We start from the raw sequence: 25,432 nt of genomic DNA on the forward strand, positions 1-25,432 counted from the left end.
ACGCAGTTTCACCTATAACGCATTAAGATTTTTTGGCTCCCAAGGACAGTGTTATATAGAGGTAGAGGTGTACTAGGGTTTTTTTGGTTTTGTGTGTTTGTCTGTTTTTACAAAGGACAACCTAAATGTTTCACAAATAATGGATCCCACACTGTATTAGGTATCAAGAAGTACCAAGGAGACAAGTTACCTGGTTACCTCTGGGTATTTTGGTAGTACTTATGGATATTAAATAAGAATATTACACACATTCTCTCTCTCAGCTCCCTCCCACCTCCAGTGAGCATACTTGATGTCGCACATGTTGCATTTAGACTTCTCTCTTTTTCTCTAAATGTAATTCCAGGTAGAGTTAGGAAAGAAATAATAGCAAAACTCCATATGCAGAGACGCAATGCCTAGCAACCTATGATGGACTGAAGGAAGCAATCACAAATTATCTGCAAGAGGCAGTTGGAACTAGGGCTTGGGGTAAACATACACACAAACAACATGTCAGCCATGATAAAGAGTGTAAATTTGAACAGATGTCACTTCCAGAGCAGCAGCAGGCAGATTAAACAGAATTGGCTTTGGATGAAATCCAAGGAAGATGAAGAAAATATGAAGCTGTTGCCCTGAGCTCCCATACAAATCTAGTGTCCAGAATCGCTTTTCCATAGTAATCATAATTCAGTGGTGGGAGAAAGCCAGTTTAAAATAACTTCACTGTAATACATTCAGATGTACCATGTGCCAATTGTAAATATTTATTTTAAGAAATCTAGCTGTTTGGAGGAATTTAACACAAACCAGTGCTAAATGCATAGAAAACATTCAAACGATGTTCATTTATGGTGGTATTATTTGATTTATAGATATGTTACAACTGGGTGACAGAATGGATGTGGAAGGGTTCTGGAAGGACTGATCCATATTAAGACATCTTAAAATAAAATGCAGAATGATTATAATTAGATCTATGTCCATATTTTTTTCCTGAATAAGTCTGGTAACAAACACATTCACACGACAAGCTTTCGAGCTTACACAGAGCTTTTCTTCAGAAAAAGAATGTATTCATACTTTCCAATTCCTAACTTTTCTGAAGACTATCCAGCTTTATCAGCCTCTTCCATATGCAGATTTTTTTTTCAATAAAACAGTATCTATCTGGGTCTCTGTGTCATATATCCAGGACACGGTAAATTATTTTGCAGGTGAATGCTTATAGAAGGGCTAAATTACTTCTCCCCCTGCCTACGTAACTGGATCACAAGCTATATATTTGGAATATTTGTTACACAAACAGAAAATCATGGCAATTTTGCCATTTCTCCCTGTTCCCATGTTCCAGACTCTCACACAATTGCGGAAACTTGGTAATGATTTTGATATTTTCATAATGCATGGGAGTGTGGGTTTACTCTTAAGGAGGTGATTTATATCTAAGACAAAATAGTAGTACTCTTGGATATTTGCATTGTTTATCATCACCATTATTATTACTTTTGACAACTGCATACCGATAAAGAAAGGGCAAAAGTTGCTTTTGATTCATTATAAACAACGAATAATTCATGAAGATAGACCTTCACTTTTCAATATAATATTCTTGAAATTAAGGTGACCATATAACTTAGAACAATATTAAGACAATTTCTAAACAGAGATGCTTTGGGTAATGCATGTAGCACTGACTCACGGTATGTATGAGCGCAAAATGACTGATAGAATATTATTTCTCAAAATTAATTAGTACTAACTTTCCTAGTTAATGCTAAGCTCCATGTGGAAGATACAAAAATAGCACACATCATTTAATATGCATAACAGATGCTGTTATAGTTCTACATATCTGAATAGTGTTTTCGTATTTGTAAGGAACTGAGGGCAGTATTTCAATCTGAATTGTTGTTGGGTTATTTTTTTTAAGTCAATAATACAAGCCTACAAAATTAAAATGCACTACTTGTGTCAAATGCAACAAGATCATTGTTTGTTTATTTTTAAGGTGCTAATAAAAAAGATTAATGATACTGCTAGATAATGAAACAATCTGCCACAAGGCAAGCTGCAGAATATAGAGTGGGGCTGTAGCAACAATATCCCATGAAAAACTTCAGTTTTCTTCCAAACACATTAACCAGTCCTTTTACTGCCAGGGTGACATTTCTGTATTTAAGAGAGGTGAGTTGATTTTCATGCAGTGTTTAAAGGTCAGACAGTTAATCTACCTCCATAAGGTGAGTGTTTGCATCTGAAGCAATTTCTGGAGGACAACTAAATCAATAAGAGTAATCAGAATCAACAAGAATAAAACCCAGCAGTTTCCTCAAGGCTGAAGTTTACACTAGACTGTGGTTTGATCTACACTACCAACTTATGTCAGTATAACTATGTTGCCCAGGGGTATGGAAAATCTACACCACTGAGTGACGTAGTTATACTGACCTAAACCCCCATGTAGACAGCGCCATGCTGATTGGAGGGCTTATCCGGTCAACATAGCTACCAACTCTTGGGGAAGACCACCTCCCCAAGAAGCAGCAGTAGCTCCGTTGACAGGAGAAGTCCTCCTATCAACATAGCTCTGTCTGCACCCGGGATTTTCCATACCCCTGAGCGACACAGTTCTACCAACATAAGGCCAGGTCTACACTACCGCTGCTGTTCGATCTAAGCTACACAATTTGAGTTACATTAGTAGTGTAACTCAAGTCGACATAGCATAGATCTACTTACAGCGGGGTCCACACTACACTATGTCGATGGGAGACGCTTTCATGCCGACATTGCTTCCGCCTCTCATTGAGGTGGAGTACAGAAATTGATGGGCGAGCACTCCCCCATCGATTAAGCATGTCTTCACTAGACCCACTAAATCGAAGCCGCTACATTGATTGGAACAGCGCCGATTTAGCTCCGTACTGGATAACCGTACTCAGAGAGTTGTTATTAATGGTTCCCAATCCTGCTGGAAAGGCGTAACGAGTGGGGTACCGCAGGGGTCTGTTTTGGGACCGGCTCTGTTCAATATCTTCATCAACGACTTAGATATTGGCATAGAAAGTACGCTTATTAAGTTTGCGGATGATACCAAACTGGGAGGGATTGCAACTACTTTGGAGGACAGGGTCATAATTCAAAATGATCTGGACAAATTGGAGAAATGGTCTGAGTTAAACAGGATGAAGTTTAACAAAGACAAATGCAAAGTGCTCCACTTAGGAAGGAAAAATCAATTTCACACATACAGAATGGGAAAAGACTGTCTAGGAAGGAGTACGGCAGAAAGGGATCTAGGGGTTATAGTGGACCGCAAGCTAAATATGAGTCAACAGTGTGATGCTGTTGCAAAAAAAGCAAACATGATTCTGGGATGCATTAACAGGTGTGTTGTGAGCAAGACACGAGAAGTCATTCTTCCGCTCTACTCTGCTCTGGTTAGGCCTCAGCTGGAGTATTGTGTCCAGTTCTGGGCGCCGCATTTTAAAAAAGATGTGGAGAAATTGGAAAGGGTCCAAAGAAGAGCAACAAGAATGATTAAAGGTCTTGAGAACATGACCTATGAAGGAAGGCTGAAAGAACTGGGTTTGTTTAGTTTGGAAAAGAGAAGACTGAGAGGGGACATGATAGCAGTTTTCAGGTATCTAAAAGGGTGTCATAAGGAGTAGGGAGAGAACTTGTTCACCGTAGCCTCTAAGGATAGAACCAGAAACAATGGGTTTAAACTGCAGCAAGGGAGGTCTAGGTTGGACATTAGGAAAAAGTTCCTAACTGTCAGGGTGGTTAAACACTGGAACAAATTGCCTAGGGAGGTTGTGGAATCTCCGTCTCTGGAGATATTTAAGAGTAGGTTAGATAAATGTCTATCAGGGATGGTCTAGACAGTATTTGGTCCTGCCATGCGGGCAGGGGACTGGACTCGATGACCTCTCGAGGTCCCTTCCAGTCCTATAATCTATGAATCTATGTAGTGGGGTCAAGCCCTAAGTGCTGCAACTGCACTGCTGCAGCATTCTATGTGTAGACAAGCCCTGAGTCAAATATCCCCAAAGAAAGCTGACTCAGCCCAGAAAAATCTTTCAGGGATTGTACAATCTTAAATGTAGCAACTTTTAACACTGAATCTGGCTTTGAAAGATCAGATTATTTTTCACTCAGACAAATAACCTTATTCTCCCTGTGTAAAACACCCCAAAGTAGCCATTTCACTTCTTGTTTAGGACTGGACTTTTTCAAATGGTAAAACGTTAGAAGTAATTGGCATAAATATTATTTCATTTCATTTAATATTTTTTTCTTTAAAAAAAAAAAAGGCTGATGTTGAACTTACCACAGTTATATATACTATAGCTTGCAGGGCTGTGTTCTTTAGCTCTCAAGTCACATAAGCTCTAGGAGGCAGTGTGAATGCATGATGCTCAAAACATTTTGATTTCTGTTGAAAAGAAAAAAATATATAAAATAAAAATCACTACAGCTCTATGTTTAAGTCTTTGCTCTATTTATGAGCCATAATGGTCCTGGTTCCTGGCTACTTAAGAAAGTAGCTGCCTGTCTCCCTAACTTCATCCCATCAGTGTAAGATCACTTGAGACATTTATATTTACAGCCCCTAGTATTGAATTGGGGGGAACTAGAGGCATGTATTGCTGAGAAAGGGGCTTTGATTCTGAAATGACTGCTGGGGGGAAAAAATTCAGCCAAAACCGTTTTTGATGAAAAATGCAGGTTCAGCAAAACCAAAACATTTTGCCAAATTGTTCATGTTGGGGAAAAAAAATCCAAAAATGTCAAAATGAAACACTTTGATTTTTCAGTTTGAAATAACTTTTCATTTAGAAATTTCCCTCAATTTTATTAAAAATAATTTAAAATTAAAAAAATGCTTGAAATCAAAATGAAATGTTTAGTTTCAGGTCAAACAATTTTTTCCAACTTTGCATTTCACCAAAAATATAATATATGTTTGCAGTTTGACCCAAAAAATGTTTTAATTTTTTTTGGAATTGCCTGCAAACCAAAAAATCTAATATTCACACAGCTCTATCTGAAATGTAATCACCTAGAGACTTTTCCTACCTAGACAGCAAGGATAGTCTTGTAGTTAAGGCACAGGTTTGAACATAGAAAAATGGGTTCAATTCCCAGCTCTACCTCAAATTTGCCATGTTAACTTGGGCAAGTATCCTTCAGTTCTCCCATCTGTAAAATGGGGCTAATGAGGATATTAAATGCCATTTATCATCATCAGAGGTGGGGGAATGTGATGAGGCCAGCAGGGAAAGGAGAAAGCCCGAGGAGTGAGGAAGACATTTGCTGAGAGATAGAAGGTAGTTATTCCCTCTCTCCTTAGAGTCTCTGGCATCAATTAGCCAGTTGAGGTTGGGGTGGGGAGGTGCTGACTGGCCAACATTCCTCAGCTCTCGGGATTTAACCTGGTCCCCAGCTGTATAATGAGTAGGGCCCTACCAAATTCATGGCCATGAAAAACGCATCACAGACCATGAAATCTGCTCTCCCCCCATGAAATCTGGTCTTTTGTATGCTTTTACCTTGTATTATACAGATTTCACGAGGGAGACCAGCATTTCTCAAATTGGGGGTCCTAATCAAAAGGAGTTGCAGGGGGTCATAAGGTTATTTTAGGGGGGTTGCAGTATTGCCACCCTTACCTTCAGAGCTCGGCTGCCAGAGAGTGGCGACTGTTGGCTGGGAGCCCAGCTCTGCAGGCAGCAGCGCAGAAATAAGGGTGGCAATACCATACCACGCCTTCTTTACTTCTATGCTGTTGCTGACGGTGGCTCTGCCTTCGGAGCTGGGCTCCCAGCCAGCAGCTGCTGCTCTCCAACTGTCCAGTTCTGAAGGCAGTGCCACCGCCAGCAGCAGCACAGAAGTAAGTGTAGCAGTACCGCAACCTCCCCTACAACAACCTTGCGACCCCCCCTCACACACACACAAATACACAACTCCTTTTTGGGTCGGGACCCCTACAATTACAACACTGTGAAATTTCAGATTTAAATAGCTGAAATCATGAAATTCACAATTTTAAAAATCCTATGACTATGAAATTGACCAAAATGGACCATGAATTTGGTAAGGCCATAATAATGGGGATAACACTTTCCCCCTGCCTTTTCTGTATAGAGATAAGCTCTTCATGGTAGGGACTGTCTCTATACAAACAGCAGATAGCACACTGGGGCAATAATCTTTTTTCAGGTCTCTGTCTAGGCATTACTGTAACACAGACAGCTCTCATAACAATAGTGTAATCAGAATTTGAGTTTGTTGACCTTCATTGTAGGTGCAAGGATCATTCATTCACGTGTGTGCTTGCTTGAAAGCAAGTTTGATATAAGAGAGGATGCCTTGAGACGGTGAATTGCCAATGAATACTGCCTCTTGTAGGAAGACTATGTTGTGATTTATCTATGTATTCATATGAATACATAGAATCTACGTGTATAGATACAGTAGCTATATTTATGTTGTTTTTGCATTGAAGAAAATAAAAGGAAGACAAGAAAAATAATGAAAGGGAAAAAATAAATAGCAAGTAACAAGAAAATGTTACGAAGAGGAGAGTACCAGATGGAATGAGAAATAAAAGAAAAATAGAAATAAATATAGAAATGAAAAGACAGAGAATAAGCATGGAAACAAAGAAAGAAAAAGTAAAGATTGTACTTTGCATTAGAATTGTTTCATTTTTGTTAGGAAGTTATTATTCTAACCACAAAAGATTGTACTAGGCTACATGCTCGCCTGCTGTAGTTCTTAGGTTGAAGAGTTCACCTTGACTATGACACTGTGATCTCAATCTTCCTTTGTTTCAGATGTGAGATATGGTACATGAGTTTGTTAATTTTCAGTTCCTTTTCAACTAATCTAGGGGAAATCTCAGTCACTGCTTTTGCCTTGCTTGCTTTGAATTTTGGAAATAAGAAATCCATAGTGTAGAGGCTTTGATTTTGTCATCGCTACAATAATTGCCTTTAATTACTATTTTGTTTACCAGGTCTCTCCAAGAAAGTAGTTGGAACAAGTTATAGTTTGATATATAAGGTAAAACTTCTCTCTCTTGATATAGCTAGCTAGCTAGCTAGATACACACACACACATTCCTGAAAAATATTATGTTCTATTTTAGAGCTACCATTTAATTCATCATTCATTTCAAAACTATTCCCAGAGATTTTATTGCATCTAATGATTGGTTTTGTGAATTAATAGACTTTAAATTGTTGGGAGAATGTTTGCTGAAGAGACCTGTCCTTCGCATCATTTCTAGATATCCGAACAATAATTTCTTCCTCTTTTGTTATTGTACCTTGATTCTATCCAACCTTAGCTTTCTCTTAATTTTTCATGCATACATATGGAACTCTGTAGTGGAGCCAGAAATGCAGGTCTAGGCCATGGGCGGCACGGAAAACAAGAAATGCAGGCTTTCCGTAGCATGTTCCCCTCACAAACCCACTGGACACAGTGTTTCAAGTTACTGCCCATCCAGTCTGTAACTAACTGCAACTTAATGCTGTGGGATCTACTCTCAAGCTGATTTCAAGGGCAGAGACATTTTAGGATGCCCTGGCACATCATCTAGCGAGGGGCGGTGGGGAAGATTTTGCAGAGGCACAGGTACCCCAAGATATATGAATTTAGGGAATTGACATCCTGAGCATGACCTTGCTCCCAATAGACAACTGAGCCCTTAATGCAAATTGTACATGGTGAGAATAGCCATACGATAAATAATAAAGCCCTTTAATTCTACCACCTTTTGATAGACGGCATTTAATTTTGCAACCTTGCCAACCTCTCCTATACTTTCTCCTCTAGCCTATCTCCTCCAGAACCACTTCTGTGGAAAAAAGCCATTTTAAAAACTGTTGCTACAAAATATTTTCTTCTTTCCTGCAAAAATTAGTCAGGATGAGCAACTTTCAGTCCCCTACTAGTGACAAGTTTAAGATCTGCTATTTTGAAACCTTCTATAGCTATAGCTGTGTATCTAGAACATAAAAACTGAGCTTAGATGAGACCTGATCTAAATGTCTTTCCCTAGGTAGTTCAGATCCAAACTGAGACAGACCCAGTTTTGGATTCAAACCTCACCCCTTGGTCTTCTCTGTATAATGGGAAGCCTACACTGCTGCTCCACCCATATCACCTTTTCGTGGATAAATATAGGATTTCAATATTTAGCGCTGTCAGGGAAGTACCTTTCACAGAACTCAATTCACTAAAAAGAAATAAATTTTGCATTTGAAAATAAAACCTAACCTGGGAAATAATCCTGAGTACAGGCATGGTATCAGAATTGTTTTAAGTGCACCCTGTGACATTTAGCTAATTATACATACAAACATTGAAAGAGTTTCTACCCACAAAAAACAAAGTAATGTTTTAGACAAGAGAAGGCACTCCTGAAGAGCTTGAGATTGAAACTTATCAGATAGCTGTGGGTTTACACTGATGGAGTAGGAATTTGCTACTGAAGAGAAAGACACCCTTCTGTCCTGTTTATAGAAGAGTGTGCTTTCTATGCCAAGGGCAGACAAAAGATTTTGACCACCTTTATGTTCCCTGCAAAATGTTTTGCAGAGTTCCAACTTCAGGAATGGTGCTAGCCAAGACTGAACAGGATTGATTCTGCTCTCATTTACACCAGAGTGAATGAGTCACTCCATTGATATAAATGGAGTTATACTAGCGTCAAACCAGTGTGAGAGCATCATCAACCCCAACATATGCTGCTGCATGGGAAAGCTTGCATGATGGCTCTTCACACAGAGGAATCATTCTTTCAACCTTCCTGAACATTAATAAAGAAAAATATTTGCTGCTGTAGTCTCATCCCATTGATTTAAATGGGAACTTCTCATGCACTTAATTTAAGAACATGCTTGAGCACTTTGCTGAACAGGGAGAGGATTAGTCACATGTTTAATAGTAAGCATATGCTTAAGGGCTTTTCTGAATTGGGCCCTATAGCGAGAGTAAGAAGAAATAAGTTTCTGTTATAAAACATTTGTAATTTGTCAACCTAGTGGTTTAATTACAACATCTCAGAAAGTTACAGTTATAATGGAACTGTTAATCCTGTAATGCGATTGATTTACTATTACCGGTACTTTCTCATCCTTCTTCCTCTGCAAACAGCTAAGGGTGCCTCGCTGAAGAATGTTCATGCACCTCCCCCATGCTCTGTATTGCTGACGTTGCCACCAGATACATCTTTCTCTTTTAGCTGCAGCTCTATCATACTCTGATCCAGTCTTTCCTTTGCTCCAGGGCCCTCTAATGACTTATATAGAGAGGAACTTTCCTTGATTCACTTACTGAGTCCACCACAAAGGCAATAATTTCATAGGGAAATTTTTGGTTTGTTTTTGTCTAGCTCTCTGTGAGCCTGATACAAGCCTAGAGGACAGATTAAAGTCAAGGCTTAGTTCTTTAGGAAATCCTCGAAGGTTTGTTCACCCAAGTTCAAATCCCTTTTGAAAAGCTCAGTGCACTTCTAGTCATACCATTTATTTAACAGTTTAAGTCCTGGGAGGATAATGAAAAATCATGATTTTGCATATCCTCTCTCTCTCATGTCTTTTATTTATTGTCTGATGAGAGTCTACTTTTCTTTATCAACTCTAACTCAGTGGCACCTTTTCATTTATTCCATGGATATCAAGTCTTTGTAGCAATCACACAATCACAAAGAACATTGTTTCATAAATGAAAAGGCAGAAAGCTATTATCAATTGTGACTCAGGCAACATAGCTTGTACTAAAATAGTGGGGGGTGGACAGGGATGGATAGGGATACGTTTTAACAAGCCAAACATGGAGTTTCTATGGGTACAGAAACAGTCTCAACTTCTCCATCTGGTCTATCATCAAGGCAGTTATTTCAGTCTTATGCTTGCTCCTTGCCAGACTTTAACACATGGACTATTATGCATCCCTCCTAGGTAACTTGGTCAACTAATTTACTGGAAGACATTTCCATGCCAGCAGCTAACAAACTGCATTATTGTTTGTAGGACAATGCAATCATCAGTAATAAAGTTCTGCTACTGAACTATGGTCATTGCAGACTGAAGCATATGGAGACTGGACAAATTAAGCACAAAACAGCATCTTTAAAGCAATGGGTAGTGATTTTGAAAGAACAGCTGGCCAGTTCAACTTACTGGGCTATCAAAAGATCCTGTATAGTCCCTCTGCTACAATATATGGAAAGAGTGAGTACAGTACATGATAGCTGTACTACAAAGACAACCAATTTTTCCCTTTCACTAGTCATGCTATATTGTACCCCTCCATGTAGTGTAATGCAATGGGACATAGTATAAAGCAAAGAAACCTGGAATAGTAAATAAAATTAATAATGGATAATGAAATATATAAGAAAATTATGAATTAAGGGACATGTAAGAAAAGTAATACTTAAAAAAAATCCAGCTGTTTAGATAACAGTAGCAGAGTTGCTAATGTCACTACACAGAATGTATTAAAATGACTGTCACAGGAGGTTCTTAATACATTGTATATTTCTTTGTAGGTCTATAAAGCAGATCAAATCACATTACTGAGTTAAGGAGTTATTTTGGTCAGCATCCATATGTGAAGACTAGACTGTGTAAGAGAGGTAATGTTGTCAGGATGTTTAATAGCTACTAGTACCCTGCTGTTCAGTCAAATCTTACTGATGGAAAATTGTCAGTTACAGTGTTGGTTTATCTCCCATTAAAAGAATTTTCCTGAGGAAAAGCGGAAGGGAAAATGGGAAAGTGCTACATCATGGAAGCCTCCTCGCTGTCTGGAAGCAATCTTGGGATATTTGATCATGTAGACATTTGGTTTTGAAAAGACAATAGCTGGGGATGAGGAATTTTAACAGAAAGGCCACTAGAAGTGGGCAGGTGCATCACTGTTCCAATTAAACTTTATTACCCTGATGAAACAGAAAGCTTCCCTTTCTGCTAAATTACCTACAAAAGCTAAAAAGAAAGATATTATACAAATGTTTTGATCAGAGTTCCCAAAAGAAACCAGTGGTCTCCTCACAATCATCAGTGTCCTAGAAATGTGTGCTAAAAATGAAAACAGTATACTGGAGGGAGTAAATTATCATGCCTAAGCCCTTCTTTCTGTCAAATCACCATAGGGCAGTTACGTCAATAAAACTTCCTTTACTTCAAGACTGCATTAAACCACTGAACAGTTGTAGCCAACCCACTAACTAAGGACTATTTCTGAGAGTATATACCTAGGCTAAAGTCCTTTATCCCTTCTGCAGCATCTCATTCTTCACATCTGCTCATCTTGCACTAGATTTCTTTAGCTTTTCCAGTCTTCTCCTACAAACTGATGGAAGGCAACATGGTGTAGCAGGTAGGACACTTGTCAGAGGACTAGGTCTCTATTCCCAACTGTACCACTGATCTGCTATGTGATCTTAGGCAATTCTCTTCATCTTTCTGAGCTTCTTTTTCCCTTCTCATCCTTCGTCTGTTTAGATTTGCAAGGTCTTTAGGGTAAAGACTGCCTCTTATTTGTACAGTACCTACCACAGTGAGGCCCTGAGATTGGTTGGAACCTCTAGCTGCTACTGTAGTAAATAACAAATACTAATAAAAAGATTAGAGATAGGACTGCCGTGAGTTACACAATATGGACCTCGATTCAGATTTCAACCCTTCTCCATAAATGCTCCTTGAAGTGTTCCTAGCTGGGGATTGGGTCCAGTTGATTACAGAGACTGTGGACAGACATGACATATATAGTCACATCCAGTTTGGATTGTAAACACCCATGATATTTTTAGTATAGATCAATCTCTAAATGCCCAGGACATCACAGAAAGAAAGACAAGATACCAGAAAAGTAGTTTAACTAGGCTGCAACTTTATAAAGTTCTCATCTGAGAAGTATCTTGCAATAACTCATCCAGAGCAGCATCTTCTTCCTTTGTAATGCATACCACATGGTGGAGAGCTATTATCAGCCCCTCACCTATTAACCTAGTCCTACCTCCATTGCTGGGACCCACCACCCTCCTCTTGTACAAGAGTTCAGGGGATGGGAAAGAGAAGGTTGTCTCCTCAATGTACCAGACATAAGGAGCCACAACCCTATTCCCCGCTGTCACAGGGTGACTGGATTCTTTGAGGCGGGAGATAGGCTAAGCCCACCTGTGACTGATTAGTGGCTTTCAGCTGAGGATTCAGGGCTGATGAGGAGCTCCTGGCCCTTATGAAGCTCAGCTGAAGCTGGGGAAGAGCTGCAAGGAAGTTCCCACAGAAACCCCTGGGTTAGGGAAGAGGACCCTGACTGGAGAGAAACTCCAGTCGGAGTTACCTTGAGAATCAGCACTCTCTGACTGGAAGAAACTGAGCAGAACCCAGGAGTGGCAGTAGTTTTTTGTTTGTTGAAACTTTAATGCCCTGTAAGGAATGGACTAATCTGGGACTCAGCTGGATGGCTAAGTCACTCCAGCAGTAAACATGATCAAGTCTGTGTGGGTTGTATGGGAAACTGAGGTATGCCATGCCACAAGAGGATAGGGTCAGAGACTACACACTGCTACACCCACTTGCTTTATCCACTTCCAATTTCCAATTCCAATTGATCAGGGAACCACACCCATATTAAATGATTCCCTGCACTGAGCAACTGCCAAATTGCAACAAAATGAATTTACAATCTAACCTATCCTTTGGGTCGCTGGTTTGCTGGGAGGAAGGTGAGAAAACCCACCCCACCCAAGTCAGTCTGGTAGTGAGGGAAAAATTCTTTCCCATCCCCCAAAAGACAACTAGCATGATGCCCACAGTAGACACAAGAATCCAGTTCTTCTCTAATCCCAAGAGGCGGCGGGGGGAGGGCAAGCTTTTCTTGTTGGTGCAGAGGACTGCCCCTGGGCAGGAGAAAGAGCTTATAAACCCTCCCTTTGGTTGCTCTGGAACCAACAGGCTTATGCTTCTCCCTTCTCTCCTACCAATCAGCCACAGAGCCCCCTCTTCAAGCCCCTGAGGTGGGGAGATGCAGAGGGTGTAAATCCTTGGCTAGGCCAGTCCCCGGTCTCTCTTGCTGGACAAAGCCTTCCTATCTCTGAGGCTCTGGATGGGATCAACAACAATTCTTTTAAAATCAGTCTTGCTACACATACAATGAACAACAGCTCACTCTGCCAGCAGTCCAATTTAATTCAGTGAGTAAGGGTAAAAGAATCAGGCCAACAATGAGGGTTGAATTCTGCTCTCATTTATAATTAGGCACCTCTCTTGGCTTCAGTAGAGTTGCTGGAAAGAAACAAGGGCAGCATTTGTCCATTTATCCTGGGTTAGACTATCTGAAAAACTATTTTAAAAATGTTTTCATGTAAAACAATTAAAGTAACAAAACAGTAAGTTGCTTTTGTTCAAATCTACGTGTGTATATTTGTACCCAGTACACTTCAGTTCTATCTACTGCCAATAGATCACAAGAATAACTTCTACATTCACTGCAATCCTGCTAATGTTATATTTATTTAAACCCTTAGTTAAAAAAAGAGTGATACATTAGGGTCTAATAATTACCTGTATATACAGTACAGCGCACACACTTAATGTTCTTTCTGGTTTTGGAGGCATAAAGGTTTCCAAGATATTTCCTGTACTTGAACAGTTCATTCCAATTCTAAAGTTATTGCTGGTTCTAGTGATAGTCTCCATATTATAGTTGACATTAAATTTTAAAGAACTAGACATTTCGAAATGCCAAAAGTAATTAGGTGCCTCATTGCAACAGATAATTTATTCACTATTTTGCCAGAAGTTTGTCTAAGACTGCAATTTCTAGGAGAAAATTCTTCTCTGTATTGGCTTGTTTCTTTCACCATGTTCAGCATTAAAGATGTCCCATGTCAGGATATACAACATAAAATCACAGAGCATAAAATTTCATGGTAGATGGGAGCACAAATAAAATCTACAACACCACATAGGCATTTTACCTGCTTCTCATCACAGATATGATATCCAGCTAAAATATCTAAGAGTGTTTGTTACCCAGCACTGGACGTTTCCTGTCTGCTGGCACAGACCTCTTTACTGTAGGTCTCTGATTTGGTAGCAGTGATGGACATTAACGCCCGTGTTTTGTAAAATGCTATTTGTGTTGTACAGATGTGGATCCAAAGAAAAGGGGAAGTTGGGAGGGAGCCAATGTTAATAGTACAGTACTCACTTTGTAAATTACATCTACATTCAGAACAAATGATTAATGAGCAACAGAAGCAGCAGTAAATAAATCAAGTTCGGTAATTTAAAACATATAATTGAACTAGATATTCCAAACAGAGCTACGCAAATAACTGACTTTTTTATTTACCAACAGTTCCGAAAAATATTAAAACAATTACATTTGGGTTGAAGTGCAATTGATTTTTTTTTTAATTCAGCAAATAGAAGAAGTTGAAAACATTTTTTTGGAGTCAAAGAAAATATTTTTGTTTGATCTGAATCTACATTTTTCGGGGGGGGGAGGGGGGAAGGGGGAGTTTTGGGTGAAAAATTTCATCCAGCTCTAATCTCAGACCTACAGGGGAAAAAGAGAAACTGGTTGTTTGGATTAAAATTCTATTTAATCCAATCGTAGAGATCCACATGTGCTCTGCATTTACTATGTGGATCTCAACTTGCAACCAATTTTCTGGGCTCAGGCTGAGCTCCAATTTTTATGAGAGAATTCAGGTGTCCTTAGGTTGACAGTCTCATGAATGAAATACACTTTAGCATTTGCTGTATATAAACTTTTCAGTGCACTTTGCAAAGGAAAATTCCTCCGCTGTTTAATTTTTAGCAAAACTTTCCACTTGCTAAACCTCTCTAGGAGAAACTCAAAGTTGGATAACATAGTCTAACTCAGGCTTATGTGTTATTTACTTTTACTTGAAGTATCCTCTGTAGGAAAATTCCTTTAGATTGTGTTGTGTTTGGAATAATGTTATATAAGAGCCCTGAGGCAAATTAAAAATATAACAATCAATAACTGACTTTTATTAAGAGATTAAATTCAGATACAAGCACAAGCTGAAGAATAATGTGCTGATTTATTCTAGACCACTACTTCCTACACAAAGCTTATTCAGCAGGGTATGGAGTGGGGCAAATGCAGTCAGTACTGTAGATGGTATGATTTGATGAATAATGTATTTGATTATTTTCCCCCCATCAATCATCAAATAAAGCATTTGCAATTGATTTCATTATTTGATTCAGGTCTGGTATTAGAAGAGTACACACTCAACCAATGAAACACAAGGTTTTCTGTGGTCACAATAATGGCTTCCAGAAATCGTGGTACCTAGCAACTTCTGAAAGATAACACTTTTGTGGGGGCTGCAGATTGATAATTTCTATTGGGGCTGAGAGTGAGGGGAGAGTTCTAGTGAAAAACACCACTACTTTCTTTTTAGAAACTTGTATTTATTAAAAATGAATTTGAAAATCAACAATATTTCTGCCCAATCTCAAATAGTCAATCCACAAGAGACCATTTGAAACAATTCACAGTAATTGTCAAAAATACTGTCAATATCAGTATAATTAAATGTGTTGCACTAACCAGCTGGAAACCCCATGAGTCCATTTGCTTTGGTGAGAGAGCTTGCAAGCATCCAGACTGTACTACTGAAAGTTCACAACAGCAAAGAGCTAAGCCTTCAGTTGGGCTCTCTCTCACTGACATAACACATTTAATCACAGGAAAGTTAAAAGAAAATGTTGCCTTTACTGCTCTTTCAAGTTTGAAATAAACATGAACAAATTGTCACACACACTGCCAAATCTGTCTAAACAGATCTGTGCCTCTGCAAGAAAAGGACTGATGCAAAATAGGAGAGACATAAATGGAATTAGATTAATGATGCCCTCGAGAATGTTGATTTCTTTTATGACTCAAGTATTTCTAAGAAATTCAATATAAAAAAAAAGGAGTGGCGAGGAGCTAAAATTCCTTTGACCTCGTAAGACAGTCAGTTTATAACAAACTTCATTAAAAGGTAGAATCAATAGCTGCATACTTGGAAGGTAGTTTTAAGCAATCATATCTTAGATAGAATGAACTGAACATAACATAATCCACTAATGAGAGTTATAGGTCCCTTCTATGCCAATCCACAGAGGATATGAGTTGTTACTCTCGCTCACTACAGAGGCCTGGTTCTTTAGTGAGGTGTATTTGAAAAATAGGTTAAAATTATGATCAATCGCTTTAAATACTCAGGGGTTTCCCTGGTCCTGCTTGCAGACAGGAGGTTCTGTAGAGAAGTCTGCCAGCAGAGTCAGTCAGACAGACAGACAGCTTAGAGTAAGCTTGGTGAGTTGTGCCTCTCTGATTTAGGGAGCAGTCTGTTTTGTGTGTCTCTATCTTTGAGTTCTTGTGTGTTATCATTCTGAGAAATAAAGTAGTGTTATGTTACAAGCTTACAGCAAGAGTATTTTATGTTTTTAATCAAACTTACCTGTTTGTATGCCCTGAAACATAAATTTAGCCCAAGCTTTAGTAGCTCCTGAATTTAGCTCTGGATGCCCCCAGTTCAATCCCCAGTGTACTAGGGACAAAAGGATGGTTGTCACGATAAAGATAAAACATGCAATATGGTGGTGTCAGAAACCGTGATGGAGATGGTCAGTCCTAGTGGTTGGAGCCACGGTAGTGAGGCCTAGAGGTCAGAGTCAGGAGCAGCGCCCACATCAGGCATTCAGAGCGGGGTTGGGACGAGGCCAGAATGAGAGCAAGGCTGGAACAGGCTAAGGCTTGGGGAGTCTGTTACCAATGTCAGGCAGGAAAAAGTTTCAAGATGCTGTTCCTCCTGTGAGGCTTATATACCAGACCAGTTCTTGGCTTGGAGATTGGCTGGATCCCAGCACAGGAGTGACTGATCACTTTACAGGTGGTGGCATAAGCAAGTTTCATGTTATCAACAGATAATATACAAAGATGAAGACTTTTGGTTGCCATAATCCTGACTGAATTATTCTCACTTGGTTACCGTCATCTTGTATTTAGTCAAGTATCAGAGGGGTAGCCGTGTTAGTTTGAATCTGTAAAAAGCAACAGAGGGTCCTGTGGCACCTTTAAGACTAACAGAAGTATTGGGAGCATAAGCTTTCGTGGGTAAGAACCTCACTTCTTCAGATGCAAGTCAGACTTCTGTTAGTCTTAAAGGTGCCACAGGACCCTCTGTTGCTTCTTGTATTTAGTGCACATCATTCTCCTGCCTGGATGAAACACTGGTAATCATTAGATCACTTTATGTTTTTGAAATGTAACCTAGGCTTTTCTTTCCTAATTCTTAAAACATTCCACTTAAATTATTTCAATAGCGGGACACCACTGCTTGCTGGACATGCTTAGAGAGAACAGACATGGAGGACTTGGGGCACCTTCCTCCTAAGTACATGCAATGCTGAGCACCTTACATGATCTGGGTTATTCTATATGACCCAACTCAAAGAAATCAGTCTCACCATAGGTCTTGAGGGAAAGGCACTTGCATCGGGAGTCCTGAGAGGTTCCGGTACCTTTGTTTTCTTGTACCGTCTTGATTTTATGCTAGTGATTTGTTCAGTATATTTGGATTGATGATGTAAGTGGGAGCATGGGAGAACGTGATCTTTGTATCTCTTGTGTACCTATGCAGGTGTTAACCACAACTTGTCCCTAAATGTATATAGTATCTGAGGGACTGCAGTTAATTTCTACTCTAAGGGCCCAATAATTGAAGACTTACTTACGTTGGAAAGCACCAGGGGGTAGCCGTGTTAGTCTGTATCCACAAAAATAAACAAGGAGTCCGGTGGCACCTTTATTAACAGATTCTGAAGAAGTGAGGTTTTTTTACCCATGAAAGCTTATGCCCAAATAAATCTGTTAGTCTTTAAGGTGCCACCGGACTCCTTGTTGTTCTTATTGGAAAGCAGTTACACTAGCAAGTAGTGCAAGAGAATATTCCTGTTTGTTGGATATTACTATGAGGTTATTGGAAACTAATGTTAACTTTCTAATGGCAACCACTGCATCTGATACCTGAACATTTGAGTTTTAGTCTGTTTTCTCTCTACTTCTTCGAATATATTTTCATAAATACTATTTTAGTTTTTGTCATTCTTTCAGTGGTAATTTTCCTTTTTAAGGCTGTGTTATTGAATACAATCTGTTGTCATCACATTTTTTGTCTAGTCCTCCAGTTCCAGTATCAGAAAAATCAAAGCCAGAAGTCTGACACGTCCATCATACAATCAGCAAAATTAGGCTGCCAGTTGGTTTAACTGGCAACTTTTGAGCATACAAAACAGAGCAACTAGATTTTAATAGTCTAAAACCTCCAAAATGGATCATAATACAAAATCTATTGCTCATCAACTGGCATAGCAGGCAAAGAGTGCCATATGCTTTCAGTTTCATTTGTGTTGTTTATCTTTAATGCTAAATCCTAATGTAATACACTTTCTATTATTCTGTCATGTCAATCTTTTTTATGTGTAAGGGATTCAGGAAAACAAGACAATATTGGTTTTAAGAGCCACAAGCCAATGCAGGCTCTACTAAACCCAGGCCAGCTGAGAGCTGTGGAGTAGTAAATTGCAATTTTTCATGCATGAATTAGAGAGTACACTCAGTATGTAATTCTCCCAAAATACCTGTTTACATAGGCACTTATAAGCCTGCAGCTAAAGTTTGGGCCTTCTTAAAAGCAAATCAGGGATAAGAAATTCAATGTACTAAACCATCCATGGAAAACTTAAATCTAACTTATAGTATAGTGAACATAATGCAGCACACATGAACAACGGAGCTATTGCCAGTAGGAATTAGATTAACTAACACAGGATAAATACATAATTCATTACAAGGGGAAACAAATGAGAGGGCATAAATGCCAAGGCTTCCTCCCATGGCTACAAAAACAAATTTCTAGCATTTAAACATAGGAAAACAAGAGTTCTATCTGGTAAATACTCACATGGTTCCCAGTATCTACTATAGGGTTCCATTTCTGTTCTTCCTCCAACTATCTGCAGTTCCTACCTGGGTGTTTTTCTGTACTCTGATTTCTGAACAGGATAGGGTTGAAAGCAATGAAAGGGAGCATTGAGTGTCTTTGCAAATGTGGAGGTAACTTTTAAAAATGAAAAAAAAATATTTCATTAAGACCACATTGAGGACTGATAAACTATCTTGCGATTGAAGAAAAAAATTAAGAGATTTATCAGTCCAAATTAATGCTTTTTACATTTTTAGAAATTACCTCCACTTAAAAGTGGAGTTATAACTTAGACTTCTCTACTTCTATGCCCTATTCCTGTGTTGGTTGATCCAAGGATCACATTAGCCCTTTTGGTCATGAGGTCACATTGGTAATTCATGTTTAGTTGATTATCCTTTTCATAGTCACTGCTTCCCAGGATAGAGACCTCTATCCTGTAAGAATAGCCTACATTCTTAGTTCCCATATGTATGACTTCACATTTGCCCAAACTGAAACACAAATTGTTTCCTTTCGCCCAGTTTACCATGAGATCCAGATCACTCTGTATCAGTGCCCTGTCCTCTTCATTTTTACCTGTGTCCCCAATCTTTATGTCATCTGCAAACTTCATAAAAAATGATTTTATGTTTTCTTCCAGGTCACAGATAAAATGTTAAATATTGTAGGCCCAAGAACCTACCTCTATGGGACACCGTTATAACCCCTCCAATGGTGATTCCCCCTTTACTATTACATTTTAACACCTACAGTAGCCAGTATTTAATCCATTTAATGTGTCTTAGGTTGAATTTGTATGCTTCTAGTTTCTTAATCTAAATGTTATGTGGTATTAAGTCAAATGTCTTAAAGAAGTATTACATCAACCTGGTTACCTTTATCAACCAAACTTGTAATGTTATCAAAAAAAGGTATCAATTTGTTTGAAAAGATCTATTTTCCATACACCCATGTTGATGGGCAATAATTATATTACCCCCTTTAATTCTTTATCTATCAAGTCCTGTATCAGCTATTCCATTATTTTGCTGGTATCAATTGCACAGGCCTATAATTACCAGGTCATCCCATTTACCCTTTTAAAACATTGGCATAATATTAGCTTTCTTTCAGTCCTCTGGAACTTCTCCAGTGTTCCAAGACTTATTAAAAATCAACATTAATACTACCGAGAGCTCCGGGACCAGCTCTTTTTAAATTATTGAATGTAAGTTATTCATGCCTGCTGATTAATAATGTCTAACATTAGTAGCTGCTGTTTACCATCCTCCTTGGTTGGAATGGAGAGTATTTCATCATCATCATATGATATAAATATAAATGGCTTTTTACCAAATACTGAACAAAAATATTTATTGAACATTTCTGCTTTTTTGCTTTATTATTGACAGTTCTACCATTTCCATGTAGTAATGAACCAATGCCATAGTTAGGATTCCTTTTGTTTCCAAATATATATTTGAAAAACTCCTTCCTTTTCCTTAACTTTGCTAGCTATAGATTTGTCCTTTGGTCCTATTGCTTCTTTTATCAATTCCCCATAGGTCCTACATTCCAATTTATATATATTGCTACCCATTTCCCCTTATTCATTGGTTATAGATTTTGTTCCATTTTTATAACTGCTTTCACTTCCCCTCTAAGTCACGTGTGGTTTCTTAACCAGTATAGAATTTTTTCTTGATTTATCCCTGAGATAGTCTATAGAATTTTTCCATAGGAGGTAGGGTTTTTCAGGAACATGAAGCTTTGAAAACATTTCTAATTGAATTAATAAATAGCAGAAACAAAATGCTGTAAAGGATCTCAGAGTAACAAGATCAGCCAGCAAGCACTATTCAAATGAACTATTCTTTGTCATATAACAAATTAATTTTAGTTTAAAATATTAATTCTAATTAATTACATATTCACTGTATTTCTTATTTTCATTATACTCTAGTCTGTTCATCTATGTAATGAAATCACTTAAAATGTGTTGCACAACGTTCAAATTAAGAGAATCAACTCTTGTCCTGGTTTAGTAGTGGCACCCTGTTGTAGCCAGAGCTAGGAATTCATTGATTATTAATGGAGCTTTTAATAATCCACTGGCTGAGTTGCCTTTTTAACTAGGAAAACCTGACCTTTCAACGAACACAGTCCTCAAATGTTTTATCTCGGATTTCCATATTATTGCTCTCTACTTTGCATACAAAGTAGTTTATTAGTTTCAAAAAGCACATAGATGTTTACTGAAGAATGAGCATAAAAATTAAAAAAAAAACAGAAATATACAGTGAACCCTCTAAAAGAGATATGGAGGCATTGCTATTATAGACAGATCTTGTTTGGTGGATTTATTACTTTCATTCTAAGCTCATTAAGAAACAGTCCAGGAAAGGGTGAAGGTCTTAATTAATTTTAATAGGCATAGCCAACATTTAACAGAGAGTTTGTTTTTAATTACACTGAGATATGGATAACTTGTAGCCATAGCTGTTTCCCTATTTTGGAAGGACAAACTATTTGCCTTGTACAAATAGCTAAATAAGGCAACCCACATAAATGAGTAATATCATTTACAAAAAGATAGCATTTTTAATCCAAATCTCCAAAAATGCGTGTAGATAGCTGGTCATTTACTAAATACCGTATTACCAGTTTACAAATACAGCTGCTGATCCAGATAGAACAGGTGGCAATAACAAACCCCATCTGCCAGCATATACTTTGTGGCTGCAGGTAAAATGCAGTGATCTTCCCAATCTTGGAATGATACCATTTCAAAAGTTTTGTGTGTGTGTGTGTGTGTGTGTGTGTAGGGGGGAGGTGTTCTTCTTGATGTGATGCTTGCAATCATTTAATTTACAAAAGGCAACCTTTTGTGAGTCTAAAATGGTGGCCAAACAATCTGGTGGATAAAAATCCTGTTTGATGTTGGAATATCACAGTAGAATTTTGGATGTCCAAACAGACAATATTCAGCTTGAACAAGACAAGGTGAGTGAGGTAATATGTTTTATTGGACTAACTTCTGTTGGTGGAAAGTACAAGCTTTTGAGCCACACAGAGCTCTTCTTCAGGTCTGGGGAAGGAAGCAGAGTGTCTCAGACACTCTGAACTCACACTCAGTTTCCTTCCCCAGATCTAAAGAAGGGCTCTCTGTAGCTCAAAAGCTTGTAGCTTGCACCAACAGCAATTTATCCAATAAAAGATATTATTTCACCTACCCTGTATCTCTCAAATACATGGCTACAATAACACTGCAAGCAATATTCAGCTTGACTGCCATAGTATGCCCACATACGGACATACTAACCTGGCACAAAATGTCTGACAATTTTACAGTGTCTGGCTAACCAGAAGATACCAAAGTGGACCTGCCAGGTGGTGATCACCCGCAAATTCTAAAGAGGTCAATGGGACTTGAGAGTGCTCAGCATCTCTTAGGAGGCACACAGCATCTTGCAGGATCAGTCCCAAATGTAGGAAGGATCAGTCACAGATGATAGAAGGAAAGAACAAACCACATATGGTCTGACCTCGCATGTACGGTGCATGCAAGGTCACGCTGTGCAGAGGGCGTGACCCCATCATGTCTGGAGTCCCGGCAGGAAATACTTCCTTAAAATGGGGTCAAGTCGGTAAAAAAATATATATATTGAGAACGCTGACATACATTAATCTGTTGACATCATCCAGTGTCGGGGAGACAATCCTAGAAATGATTTTTCAGGATGCTTTTGAATGCTGTTCCTTTTCCAAGAGTACAGTAAATGCCAGTTTGGAGTTTAACAATCCTAAGTACGTTACACTCTAAAAGTTGAAACTTTTGTTTGTATATTGAATTACAAATTTTTATTGACATTTCTTAAGTGATTTCTTAAGGCTCTGTGTGATACTGTTGACTTTGGTGGCACCCAAATATGCTTAAAGTTAGACGTATGCTTAAGTAGCTCACAGAGCTGGGACATAAGGTCCTTAAAGGTTATTAAAGGTACTGTTATTAATAATTAAATGTGAACTCAGCCATTTTAAGACTTTTTCTCTTGTATATAATCTATATTGTAGTATCAGTGCCTCGTAACTAGCCATCTATCACTAACATGTTGTAACAGAGTGCCGACTCACCAGTGCAGCACCTCCTGCTGGTCAGGCTGGGAATTAGTTCATCCAGGTCATGCTGTGTGGGGCAAAATGGCATATGCACACTAAGGATTGTCGTGACCACCGTTTGGGAAACGCTGATATATGTAGAAGTGTTAATGGGAATATTGATATAGACTAAACAAGTGCAGTATAAATAGCCCTGGTTATAATGATGGAACAACGGAACAATTTTTTTTTTTTTTTTAGAAATTAAAACCTTTCCACGTAGATAAAATTTGGTTAATACATAAAACAGGCTGAATGTGTGAAGATAGAGAGATAACATACATAAAAAAGATAAAGAATTATTATTATACTCTTGAAAAAGTAATAGCATTCATCAGACTCATTTAAGTCCCTGGTGATGCAGTGATATGTATAGTATATAAAAATGAGGTTTATTAAGGGAATGAATAGAAACTACTGGAAATAACCACTATCTTTCAACACTATGCATTCTGAACATGGGCAGATGAAAATGACACGGCTGACCTTAAAACATAACGCTCCTGTTTATAGATCAGACTATTTGTGTTAGAAATGTCAATCAAGTATGGCATGAATATATTTCAACAGCTGTGAAATTCGATTAAAATTTAATGCAGTCTCACTCTTTCCCAAAGTCTGAATGAATTTAAATGGTCAACTACCTGTGAAATTGTGATTTTGCTTGTTAATTGTTCATGATTTTTATCATTAGGGAAGCCATTCTTGCTTTTTTTTTTTTTTTTTGAAGCTGATGGGTAGCTCTCTGCCTAACACCGTTACCATCTTCATATTTGAGACAATTTTTAAAGCCTCTTTTACAGTAAGAATTCAGATTCGATTCACTAATAAATTTTATGTTTAGTATTGCACTCTGAGAAGGAAGTTCTTAAAATATTTTCAGTGCTCATTACAGGACTCTGGCTATAGAAGCACTTAGGAGCTACTACTTCTGTTAAATTGGATTCCTACCTCGGGCAGTTTGAAAACTGGAGTGTTTTTCAAAAAAGGGCACATAGGAATACATTTAATTATTCTTCCCAAACCATGTATGCTAAAGGTGGATCTACAAAATGAGCTACAAAATGAACTATGCCATGCGGTTGTTAATTATTATTTTACACATTAAGTAATAAACAGTCCCTCTCCTTAAATACTTACCATCTAAGAAAAGAGGAAAGCTTAAAAAAAGGCAGCTTGTGTAATGAAGAAAGATATCAACATGACTTTTTTATTGTAATATGTGAAATAGTTTGTGGTTCTATTGGTCTGCAATGACAATAAGTTTAGGACCAATTTGTTATCTTAATATATTTTTAAGTCACAGCAGTATAATCATTATATTGTTGGATCCTGATTTAAAGCTGGGAGCAAACTCTCCCATTTACACCTACAGTTTTGAAAGCACAAAAATTGTGCATTCAATTTTGCAGTGCAGTCACTTTTTATTACATTGATATAATTTATCTATCTAATTGTGCCAACACTGCAGATGCTGTACTTTGATAACTAAGGCCAGGTCTACACTACTGTGGTAAATCGATCCAAGCTACACTATTCCAGGTACGTGAATAATGCAACTGAAGTTGACATAGCTAGATCCTCTTACCCCGGTGTCTACACTGCGTTGTGTTGACGGGAGATGCTCTCCCGACAACTTACCTGTTCTTGGGGAGGTGGAGTACAGAAATCGACTGGAGAATGCTTTCCCATCGATTTAGCATGTCTTCACCAGACCCACTAAATTGATGCTGCTACATAGATTGCAGCAGCACCAATTTAGCTCCATATGAAGACATGCCCTAAGTGACATCAATTGCACTCTCTGTTATTTGCACCTCTAAATTGTGAGCTAGACAGAAAGGCTGGATTTAAAATTTTAACTCTTGACATATACCCTTAAAAGTATCATTTTAATATTTATGTCATTATTTCTTAATCTGCTCTCAGGATGAGAGATAGGAAACCTATTCATGCTTTGATGAGGTGATATCTTTATAGAAATATAGGGTTATTTGTTTTACCATTATCACGCTATCCTGCAGAAATTCATATTGTTTGTTGGTTGAAATAAATATTTATGATGGGTGTAGGCTGTCAGTATATACACAGGCAGATTAGCATGGAGCTACGTTGCATAGCCAAATCATGTACATAAAATTGCCCAATCTTTAATTATATTTTCAAAATATCTGTTTTTCTAAATTATAGACTTTGTATTTCTGAAGATGTCCAATACAGTCTATGGAGAATCTTAATTTACTGCAGTTTTAGTTTTGTATT

At 38.2% G+C, this 25,432-nt stretch overlaps 1 long non-coding RNA gene across 1 annotated transcript in view; it reads right to left on the minus strand.

Moving 5' to 3' along the window:
* Positions 1-4,328: 4,328 nt before the first annotated feature.
* The window catches only part of LOC117883198, a 301,536-nt gene continuing 280,432 nt past the window's right edge, over positions 4,329-25,432 (minus strand). The window contains exon 3 of the long non-coding RNA XR_004647203.1: positions 4,329-4,423. This is a non-coding gene — a long non-coding RNA (uncharacterized LOC117883198). The remainder of the gene's footprint in view (positions 4,424-25,432) is intronic.

The sequence above is a fragment of the Trachemys scripta genome, chromosome 9 (assembly GCF_013100865.1).
Source record: "Trachemys scripta elegans isolate TJP31775 chromosome 9, CAS_Tse_1.0, whole genome shotgun sequence".
NCBI lineage: Eukaryota > Metazoa > Chordata > Testudines > Emydidae > Trachemys > Trachemys scripta.